Raw genomic sequence first — 11,494 nt, forward strand, 5'->3', positions numbered from 1 at the left:
AGCAGATATGAGTAATCAGCCTTCCTTTAATCAAAAAGACAAATATACAAAGTAACATACCGAGCCCACAAAGACGGACCGAATTACAACAAACAATCACTCACAAACACAACATGGGGAACAGAGGGTTAAATAATAAACAAGTAATTGGTTGAGTGAAGCCAGGTGTGTAAGACAAAGACAGAACAAATGGAAAATCAAAAGTGGATCGGCGGTGGCTAGAAAGCCGGTGACGTCGACCGCCGAACGTCGCCCGAACAAGGAGAGGGACCGACTTCGGCAGAAGTCGTGACAGTACCCCCACTTGACGCGCAGCTCCAGCAGTGTGCCGACACCGACCTCGGGGACGACCCGGATGACAAGGCGCAGGGCGATCCGGATGGAGACGGTGGAAATCCCGCAGCAACGAAGGGTCCAGGACGTCCTCCACCGGCACCCAGCATCTCTCCTCCGGACCGTACCCTTCCCACTCCACGAGGTACTGAAGGCCCCTCGCCCAACGCATCGAGTCCAGGATGGCTCGAACAGCATACGCCGGGGCCGCCTCGATGTCCAGAGGGGGCGGAGGAACCTCCCGCACCTCAGATTCCTGTAGTGGACCAGCCACCACCGGCCTGAGGAGAGACACATGGAACAAGGGATTAATACGATAACCTGGGGGAAGCTGTAACCTGTTGCAAACCTCGTTCAGTCTCCTCAGGACTTTAAATGGCCCCACAAACCGCGGACCCAGCTTCCGGCAGGGCAGGTAGAGGGGCAGGTTTCGGGTCGAGAGCCAGTTTTGGGCCGTCTCTGCCCAGGGGATGAACGCTGCCCACTCCCCCGGCCGGTCCTGGCAATATGACCGCAGAAACCTACCCACATCCTGGTTTACTCTCTCCACCTGACCGTTACTCTCGGGGTGAAAACCTGAGGTGAGGCTGACCGAGACCCCCAGACGTTCCATAAACGCTCTCCAGACCCTGGACGTGAACTGGGGACCCCGATCAGAAACTATGTCCTCAGGCACCCCGTAGTGCCGGAAGACGTGTGTGAACAGGGCCTCCACAGTCTGTAGGGCCGTAGGGAGACCGGGCAAAGGGAGGAGACGGCAGGACTTAGAAAACCAATCCACAACGACCAGGATTGTGGTGTTGCCCTGTGAGGGAGGAAGATCCATCAGGAAGTCCACCAACAGGTGCGACCACGGCCGTTGTGGAACGGGTAGGGGTTGTAATTTCCCTCTGGGCAGGTGCCTGGGAGCCTTGCACTGGGCGCACACCGAGCAGGAGGAAACATAAACCCTCACGTCCTTGGCCAAGGTGGGCCACCAGTACATCCCACTAAGGCAACGCACCGTCCGACCGATGCCAGGATAACCAGAGGATGGTGACGTATGGGCCCAATAGATCAAACGGTCGCGGACAGCAGACGGAATGTACAGGCGCCCAGCTAGACACTGGGGGGAGTGGGCTCTGTGCATAACGCCTGCTCGATGTCCGCGTCCAGCTCCCACACCACCGGTGCCACCAGGCAAGAGGCCGGAAGTATGGGAGTGTGATCCATGGACCGCTCCTCTGTGTCATACATCCGGGACAGTGCGTCTGCCTTAGCGTTCTGGAAACCTGGTCTGTAGGATAGAGTGAAAACAAAACGGGTAAAGAACATAGCCCACCTTGCCTGGCGAGGGTTCAGTCTCCTCGCCGCCCGGATGTACTCAAGATTGCGGTGGTCAGTCCAGATGAGAAAAGGGTGTTTAGCCCCCTCAAGGCAATGTCACCACGCCTTCAGAGCCTTGACAACAGCCAACAGCTCCCGGTCCCCCACATCATAGTTTCGCTCCGCCGGGCTGAGCTTCTTCGAAAAGAAAGCACAGGGCGGAGCTTTGGTGGTGTGCCTGAGCGCTGAGAGAGCACGGCTCCTATCCCAGCCTCGGAAGCGTCCACCTCCACTATGAACGCCAAAGAGGGATCCGGATGAGCCAGCACGGGAGCCGAGGTAAACAGAGCCTTCAGGTGACCAAAAGCCCTGTCCGCCTCAGCCAACCACTGCAGCCGCACCAGTCCCCCCTTCAGCAGTGAGGTAATGGGAGCTGCTACCTGACCAAAACCCTGGATAAACCTCCGGTAGTAGTTGGCAAACCCTAGAAACCGCTGCACTTCCTTTACCGTGGTGGGAGTCGGCCAATTACGCACGGCTGAAATGCATTCACTCTCCATCTCCACCCCTGACATGGAAATGCGGTACCCTAGGAAGGAGACGGACTGTTGGAAGAACAGACATTTCTCAGCCTTGACGTACAGGTCATGCTCCAACAGTCGACCAAGCAACCTGCGCACCAGGGACACATGCTCGGCGTGTGTATATCAGAATGTCGTCGATATACACCACTACACCCTGCCCGTGCAAGTCCCGGAAAATCTCATCAACAAAGGCCTTGAAGACTGATGGAGCATTCATCAACCCATACGGCATGACGAGGTACTCATAGTGCCGCGGTGGTACTAAATGCCGTCTTCCACTCGTCCCCCTCCCGGATACGCACCAGGTTGTAAGCGCTCCTGAGATCCAATTTTGTGAAGAAGCGCGCCCCGTGCATTGACTCGATCGCACTGGCAATGAGAGGCAGCGGGTAGCTGTACCTCACAGTGATCTGATTGATACCTCGATAGTCAATACACGGGCGCAGACCCCCATCCTTCTTCTTCACAAAAAATAAACTTGAGGAGGCAGGTGAAGTGGAGGGCCGAATGTATCCCTGCCCCAGGGATTCGGAGACATATGTTTCCATAGCCACTGTCTCCTCCTGTGACAGAAGATACACGTGACTCCTGGGAAGTGCTGCGTCTACCAGGAGGTTTATCGCACAATCCCCCCGTCGATGAGGTGGTCATTTAGTCGCCCTCTTCTTACAGAAGGCGAGAGCCAAATCGGCATATTCTGAGGGGATGTGCACGGTGGAGACTTGGTCTGGACTTTCCACCGTAGTCGCACCGATGGAAACCCCCACACACCTCCCTGAGCACTCTCGTGACCACCCCTTGAGAGCCCTCTGTTGCCACGAAATTGTGGGGTCATGACAGGCCAACCAGGGTAAGACCAGCACCACTGGAAAGGCAGGAAAATCAATAAGGAAGAGACTGATTCTCTCCTTATGACCCTCCTGCGTAACCATGTCTAGTGGAGCGGTGGCCTCCCTAAACAGCCCTGACCCTAATGGTCGACTATCTAGGGCGTGCACAGGGAAGGGCATATCCACAGGAACAAGGGGAATCCCTAAACTATGGGCAAATGAACGGTCAATAAAATTCCCAGCTGCGCCTGAATCTACTAGCGCCTTATGCTGGGAATGCGGGGAAAACTCAGGAAATGAAATAAACACATACATGTAAGCAACAGGGGGTTCTGGGTGAGCCTGGTGCCGACTCACCTGGGGTGACACGACAGTGCCCTGCCTGCTGCCTTGACTCCCTGAAGAACCCCCCCAGCACCGACCAGCAGTGTGCCCTCTGCGGCCACAGATGGTGCAGGGAATGGCCCCTCCCCCGGTCGCCCTAAGTGCAGCACCTCCCAGCTCCATGGGCGTCGGAGCGGAGGTGCTGGGGGATGGAACTGACAGGCCCCGATCCGGACGTCCGCGGGCAGTCAGCAGGTTGTCCAGCCGGATGGACAGGTCCACCAGCTGGTCCAATGTGAGGGTGGTGTCTCGGCAGGCCAACTCCTGACGGACGTCCTCATGCAGACTGCACCGGTAGTGATCGATCAGGGCCCTGTCGTTCCATCCCGCGCTGGCAGCCAGGGTCCGGAAGTCCAAGGCGAAATCCTGTGCGCTCCTCGTCCCCTGCCTCAGGTGGAACAGACGTTCACCCGCCGCTCAACCCTCAGGTGGGTGGTCGAACACTGCCCGAAAGCGGCGGGTGAACTCTGCGTAATGGTCCAACGCCTCGTCTCCCTCACTCCATACGGCGTTGGCCCACTCCAGGGCTTTGCCTGAGAGGCAGGAGACGAGGACGGACACGCTCTCACGCCCCGAAGGAGCCGGGTGGACGGTCGCCAGATAGAGCTCCAGCTGGAGTAGAAACCCCTGGCATCCGGCAGCCGTCCCATCATACTCCCTTGGGAGCGCGAGTCGAATCCCGTTGGGACCAGGTGAAGGAGGGGTGGACAGTGGGACCGGCTGTAGTAGAGCTGGTGGAGGTACTGGAAAGCCTCCTCCTCTCTCCCAACGATCCATTGTCTGCAGCACGCGCTCCATGGCGGTGCCCAGACGTTGCAACATGGTCACATGCTGCTGAACGCGCTCCTCCACTGCAACAGGGAGGACGTCTGCTCCTACTGACCCCATTCTTCAGGTGAGTGATTCTGTAAGGGTCCTGTGTGTAGCTGGTGTAGAGAGTCAGGCGCAGGACAGCAGTTATGAGTAATCAACGTTCTTTTACTCAAAAAGACAAATATACAAAGTAACATACCGAGCCCACAAAGACGGGCCGAATTACAACAAACAATCACTCACAAACACAACATGGGGAACAGAGGGTTAAATAATAAACAAGTGATTGGTTGAGTGAAGCCAGGTGTGTAAGACAAAGACAGAACAAATGGAAAATTAAAAGTGGATCGGCGGTGGCTAGAAAGCCGGTGACGTCGACCGCCGAACGTTGCCCGAACAAGGAGAGGGACCGACTTCGGCGGAAGTCGTGACACACGCTAACACAGAGCTGTAGGGGTGATGCTAGTGCCTGGCTCTGGGGGGAAGAACAGGTACAATACATGCCTGTATTCTGATTGTTTACATTAGTGGTGATGGACACACACACACCAGCCACGGAAATGTAGGGGTGATGCTAGTGCCTGGCTCTGGGGGGAAGAACAGGTACAATACATGCCTGTATTCTGATTGTTTACATTAGTGGTGATGGACACACACACACCAGCCACGGAGATGTAGGGGTGATGCTAGTGCCTGGCTCTGGGGGGAAGAACAGGTACAATACATGCCTGTATTCTGATTGTTTACATTAGTGGTGATGGACACACACACACCAGCCACGGAGATGTAGGGGTGATTCCAATGCTTGATCTACAGGATATTGTACATTTATACAAAAGGTGTGTCTAATCCTGAAGGCTGATTGTTTAAAACCGCATTCCAGCCGGGAGTCTATTCCACAAATTACCACTGGCTAAATCTATGACTTTAAAATGACTATTTACTTTGTTACATCTGACTGCGCAATCCACTGTCTCATCAGCCCAGCCAGGCAAGTTATGAACTTGATCTCCACTATAAAAAGCATCTAGACATTATCTCACATTTCTTTTAGACTAACATTTAGTTGTCAACAGCAGAGATTAGTATAACGCTTATTAGTATAAAGCTTGCTGTCTGTCTCTCCAACATTTGCAACATTGTTTCAATATACAAATTGGATCTCCAGCTGTCCCATAGTAATGAACATGTCGGGAGTCGGGATGAGACAGACGGGCAGGCAGCTTTTCTCAACCAGTCGAAATCATGAATCAGCATCATTTTTAAGGATATATACAAAGAACTATCAATAGAAAACAGGTAAATGAAACAAAAGTTCAGCTGGTTTACTATCTTTCCAGCCTCAGTTTGAAGTGACTATGTTGACTGTGTTGGCTCCTCTGAACAAGTGTCCTGACGAGAGAGCTCATTTTCTACACCAGGCGAAATCGTGCATCATTAGCTCATTGTTATGGATATATCCAAATAAATGCCACTAAGAAACAGCTTAAACGCAAATGCAACTACTGTACTTTGTTGTTATTTTGGCTTCACTGTTTGACGTGACTGTAAGTTAGCCGTAGTTGACTAGCTAGCAAGCAAGGGATAAGAACGTTGTCAGCCAGTATGGCAATGGAACATTTAGAACAAACGACTGGGTCGTGTCCATAGATACAGAACAAAAAGACTGAACGACTGGATCGCGTCTCTGGCAACTGAACCAATAGAACGAATGACCAGCCAGCTTGGGTAACAACCCTAGATTTGTGTCGGGACTATATCTTGTGGAAGGTTGAATAGTATGAATAAATTAATCAAAATAACATTCTTAATTAAAATATGTATATCAATTATATTATGAATTATATTATCAATACCATAGCAATAGTGATTACAGTGCCTTCAGAACGTATTCATACCCGTTGTTACGCTCGTTGTTGGAATGAGACCAAGGTGCAACGTGGTAGGCGTACATTTTACTTTTATTAAAAACAACACCGGAAAAAAATATATATACACAAAAAAAATAACATAAAGCTATATGCAGTGCAGAAAGCAACTACACACAAACAAGATCCCACAATCTAAGGTGGGAAAAAGGGCTGCCTAAGTATGATCCCCAATCCGAGACACCGACCAACAGCTATCTCTGATTGGGAACCATACTAGGCCAACAAAGAAATAGAAACATAGATTTCCCACCCGTGTCACACCCTGACCTAACCAAATAGAGAATAAAAGGGATCTAAGGTCAGGGCATGACAGTTGTCTTATTCCACATTTTGTTGTGTTAGGCTACAACATGAATTCAAAATGGATGACATTTATTTTCTCACACCCATCTACGCACAATACCCCATGATGACAAAGTGAAAACATGTTTATAGAAATGTTTACGCATTTATTGAAATGAAATACAGAAATATCTCATTTACATAGGTATTCACACCCGAGTCAATACATGTTAGAATGATCTTTGACAGCGAATACAGCTGTGAGCCTTTCTGGGTAAATCTCTAAGAGATTTGCATACCGGGATAATTTTTTTTACAATTCTTCCAAGCTTTATCAAATTAGTTGTTGATCATTGCTAGACAGCTATTTTCAAATCTTGCCATAGATTTTCAAGCCGATATAAGTCAAAGCTGTAATTAGGCCACTCAGGAACATTCAATGTTGTCTTGGTAAGCAACTTTAGTGTATATTTGGCCTTGTGTTTTAGTTTATTGTCCTGCGGAAAGGTGAATTTGTCTCCCAGTGTCTGTTGGACAGCAGACTGAACCAGTTTTTTCTTTGCTTGGCTTTTTATCCCCCCAAAAACTTCCTAGTCCTTCCCAAACTTTATATCACTAGGCAAGTCAGTTAAGAACAAATTCTTAGCCCAGCCGACACTGGGCCAATGGTGCACCGTCCTATAGGACTCCCAATCACGGCCAGATATGATTCAGCCCGGATTCAAACCAGGAACTGTGGTGACACCTCTTGCACTGAGATGCAGTGCCTTAGACCACTGCGCACTTGGGCGCGGTTTATAACTACGCCATGCTCTAAGGGATATTCAATGTCTGCTTGTTTACATTTTGATCTTTGTGGTTTAATCTGTGTTTGCAATTCACTGCTCGATTGAAAGACCTTGCAGATGATTGTATGTGTGGGGTACAGAGATGAGGTAGTCATTCAAACATCAGGTTAAACACTAATATTTCGCAAAGAGTGAGTCCATGCAACTTATTATGTGACTTGTTAAGCACATTTTCACTCCTGAACTTTTAGGCTTGCCATATCAAAGGGGTTGAATATTTATTGACTTGAGACATGTTTTTTTTATACATTTGTAAAAATGTATGTGTAGGCCAGTGACACAAAATCTCAATTCAATCCAAATTCAGGCTGTAACACAACAAAATTTGGAAAAAGTCAAGGGATGTGAATTCTTTCTGAAGTTACTGTAAGGGTGATTCTGTACAACACTTCTTACTGACACTCCAGGAGGAAGTGAATGCAAGGCACACAATGTACTGAATCCTGTAGCACAGTCAAACATATGCTGTCATGTGAGCACACGCAGGTGCCGAACAGATTTGGTCAGATCTACAGTACAGTAAAAAGAGAAGATTGTACCATAAAGTCACTCCTAGACAGCCTATAATATTTTACATTTACCGGCACTGAGTGTGGACAGAAGGGAAGACCTCTGTTGAAAAACTGAACTTTAAAGATAAAACCAACAGCACTTTTACTCCAGTGTAACTTAATACGCCAGGAGTCAGGAAGCAGGTGCAGAAGGTGAGTTTAATAAAGAAATGATACAGAACGTGAGAGAACTCAGGGCTAAATAAAGAGGGGGTAATCACAGAGTAAATGATGACCAGGTGTGCGTAATGATGGACATCGAGCGCCTGAGGGAGGGAGGCAGCAGGAGTAGGCGAGACGGTACCCCCCCCCCAACACGCGGCTCCAGCCGCAGTACAACGCTGGCCAGGAGGACGGCCCAGAGGGACGGTGGAGATGGAAATCCCGGATGATTTTGGGGTCCAAGATGTCCGCCACCGGGACCCAAGAGCGCTTTTCGAGACCGTACCCTCTCAGTCCACCAGGTACTGTTGTCGACCCCCACGACATTGGGAGTCCAGGAGGGCCCTAAGAGCATAGGTTGGGGTCCCCTCGATGTCCAGGGGAGGCGGAGGGGTGTCGAGGGGGACGGCTTAAGCCAGGGGACCAGATACCACCGGCCTGAGGAAGGAAACATGAAAGGAGGGTGAGATCCGGTAGTTGGTAGGGAGTTTTAGATGATAGGTTACCCTTTTGACCCTCTGGAGGACATTGAAGGGCCCCACAAACCGGGGGCTCTGATCCACACCTCCTCTGCGCGCCGGAACCACTCTTCCACTGCAGGGGCATCGGTCTGGTTCGGAGTCCATGGAGCCAGGGCCGGCTGATATCCCAGGACACATTGAAAGGGAGTCAGCCCGGTGGAGGAGTGACAAAGTGAGTTCTGGGCATATTCTCCCTACCTGTACAAATTGTTTGTTCAGGCCAATGAGGATGGAGCTCTCCCACCTACCTTGTATAAGGTGGTTATTAGAGTTATACATAAAAAGGGTAAAGATACGGAAGTAGGGTCATACAGACCAATATCTCTCCTCAATACAGACCAGAAGATCTTAGCAAAAACTCTGGCTAACAGGCTTAGCACTTTAATGGGCAAATGGGTCCATTCAGACCAGACCGGCTTTACCCCCAACAGAAACTCTTTCTTCAATCTCAGGCACCTCTTCAACATTATGTATTCTCAGAGATTACCCAACGTGGACCTTGCCGTTATATCTCTTGACGTCGAAAAGGCCATTGACCAAGTTGAGTGGTCCTATCGGGTTCATAAAATGGATCCAGCTTCTATATAGGAACCCCTCTGCGAGAATACTCAATAACCAATCATTGTCGACCCGATTTAACCATCATAGAGGGACAAGGCAGGGTTGTGTGTTGTCGCCTCTGCTTTTTGCTCTAGCGGTTGAACCTCTCACTCAAGCGATCAGATCTCACGCAACAATACACAGCTATAATACTAAAGATACTCTAAATAAGGTCTCTGTATGCAGATGACTTTCTCCTCTATGTAACGGAAACCCAATCTAGTATTCCAGACGGAAGCCACTCCTCAGTAAAAGGCACATGACAGCTCTCTTGGAGTTTGTCAAAAGGCACCTAAAGGACTCTGACTATGAGAAATAAGATTCTTTGGTCTGATGAAACCAAGATTGAACTCTCTGGCCTGAATGCCAAGCGTTATGTCTGGAGGATACCTGGCACCATACCTAAAGCTTGATGGTGGTAGCATCATGCTTTGGGTATGTTTTTCAGCGGCAGGGACTGGGAGACTAGTCAGGATCGAGGGAAAGATGAACTGAGCAAAGTACAGAGAGATTCTTAATGAAAACCTTCTCCAGAGCGCTGAGGACCTCAGACTGGGGGTGACAGTTCACCTTCCAACAGGACAATGACCCTAAGCACACAGCCAAGACAATGCAGGAGTGACTTCGGGACAAGTCTCTGAATGCCCTTGAGTGGCCCAGCCAGAGCCCGGACTTGAACCTGATCGAACTTCTCTGGAGAGATCTGAAAATAGCTGGGCAGCGACGCTCCCCGTCCAACCTGACAGAGCTTGAGAAGATCTGCAGAGAAGAATGGGAGGAACTCCCCAAATACATGTGTGCCAAGTTTGTAGTGTCATACCCAAGAAGACTCGAGGCTGTAATCGCTGCCAAAGGTGCTTCAACAAAGTACTGAGTAAAGGGTCTGAATACTTATGTAAATGTGATATTTCGGATTTGTATTTGTTATAAATTTGCTAAAAATTCCAAAAACCTGTTTTTGCTTTATCATTAAGAGGTATTGTGTGTAGATTTAGGGGATTTAAAAAATATATATATATTTTTACTAATTATTCTGCTGTCTCCAAATACAATCACACACTGGTTTTATATATATATATATATATATATATATATATTTTTTTTTATATATATATATATATATATATATATTTTTTTTTTAAACAATTATTAGTCAGGGCTAATTATGTTTTTGAACAGTTTCTTTTAAATATTTTTGAACAGGTTTAAAAATCCTCTGTGAGTTGAATTCAGGGTGAATCGTTTTGTTGTTGTCTTGTCTGCTATTGCCTAGGAGCCCTTTAGTTAAAACCTCTTAGGTGTAAGGTCCCCTTTTTAGGTGGTTCTGGTACCGGTTCCGTTTTGTCACTTATAACTCGATCTGTGGATTCCATAGATCGAAATGGCTTGCGTTGAGTCCCGGGTTCCCACGGACACAGAATAATTTTTCCTGAGCCAGTGTGACTTAGGATGTGAAATCTGAAAGCACTTAAAGCTAGGATGTCCCTCCTACAATTGAATTTTTTCTTCTGACTGTCCATCAACTACTGGCTGAAACGTAAACATCACAGCCACTGACAACGCACATGCTTGCAATCGTTACATCGTAGCGCAGCAGGACAGCGTGTTTTCATAACGGCTATCACATTCAGAGATCGATTTATAGCCATTCATCTCAAATAATTAATAGATTTGAATCAAAAACAGTTTGTTTGTCATAGAGGGACAATATTAATATGAGATGAAAGGCAAGTTCTTAAGGAGTTCGGGAAGCTAAGCTAGAGCTCTGTAAAACATTCACAGCGGTGGGGGCCGACGTTTTGATCAAGAGAGACCTTTAGAAAATATGCACATTTTATCTAACACTAAACATACAGATATGTATATTACAGTTATAAGGAAGTTGACATCTTATACTTAGTCATTTTTTATAATTTGATCATGCTATATTTAGAAAGCATATAACCTAATTTCAAGACTTATTCATGCAGTTTTGTTGAATAGGAAATACATCGTATAAAATACTTTATATTTTCATATTTGTATCCAATTTGTACTGTGTACTAGAGCTTGTGTCCTCAAAAGTGACTATACCTCAACAATGTATAAAATATATGTTTAAGAGAAAGGTGAGATTTTAGCCTTTCTTTGAGTAGGCCTATACAGCATTACTAGTTATTGTTTATGGCCCTCTCATGATAAATGAAGATTACTTTTAGTTACATTTGCCTACTATTGCCTTAACTCCCTTATCTTACCTCATTTGCACTCACTGTATATAGACTTTTTGTTTTCTACTGTATTATTGACTGTATGTTTTGTTTATTTCATGTGTAACTCTGTGTTGTTGTATGTGTCGAACTGCTTTGCT

At 47.8% G+C, this 11,494-nt stretch overlaps 1 long non-coding RNA gene across 1 annotated transcript in view; it reads right to left on the minus strand.

The window, feature by feature from the left end:
* Positions 1-6: 6 nt before the first annotated feature.
* The window catches only part of LOC145877548 (uncharacterized), a 35,232-nt gene continuing 23,744 nt past the window's right edge, over positions 7-11,494 (minus strand). Inside the window, exon 3 of the long non-coding RNA XR_014391841.1 lies at positions 7-614. This is a non-coding gene — a long non-coding RNA (uncharacterized LOC145877548). The remainder of the gene's footprint in view (positions 615-11,494) is intronic.

The sequence above is a fragment of the Salmo salar genome, chromosome 03 (genome assembly GCF_965601325.2).
Source record: "Salmo salar chromosome 03, fSalSal1, whole genome shotgun sequence".
Lineage (NCBI taxonomy): Eukaryota > Metazoa > Chordata > Actinopteri > Salmoniformes > Salmonidae > Salmo > Salmo salar.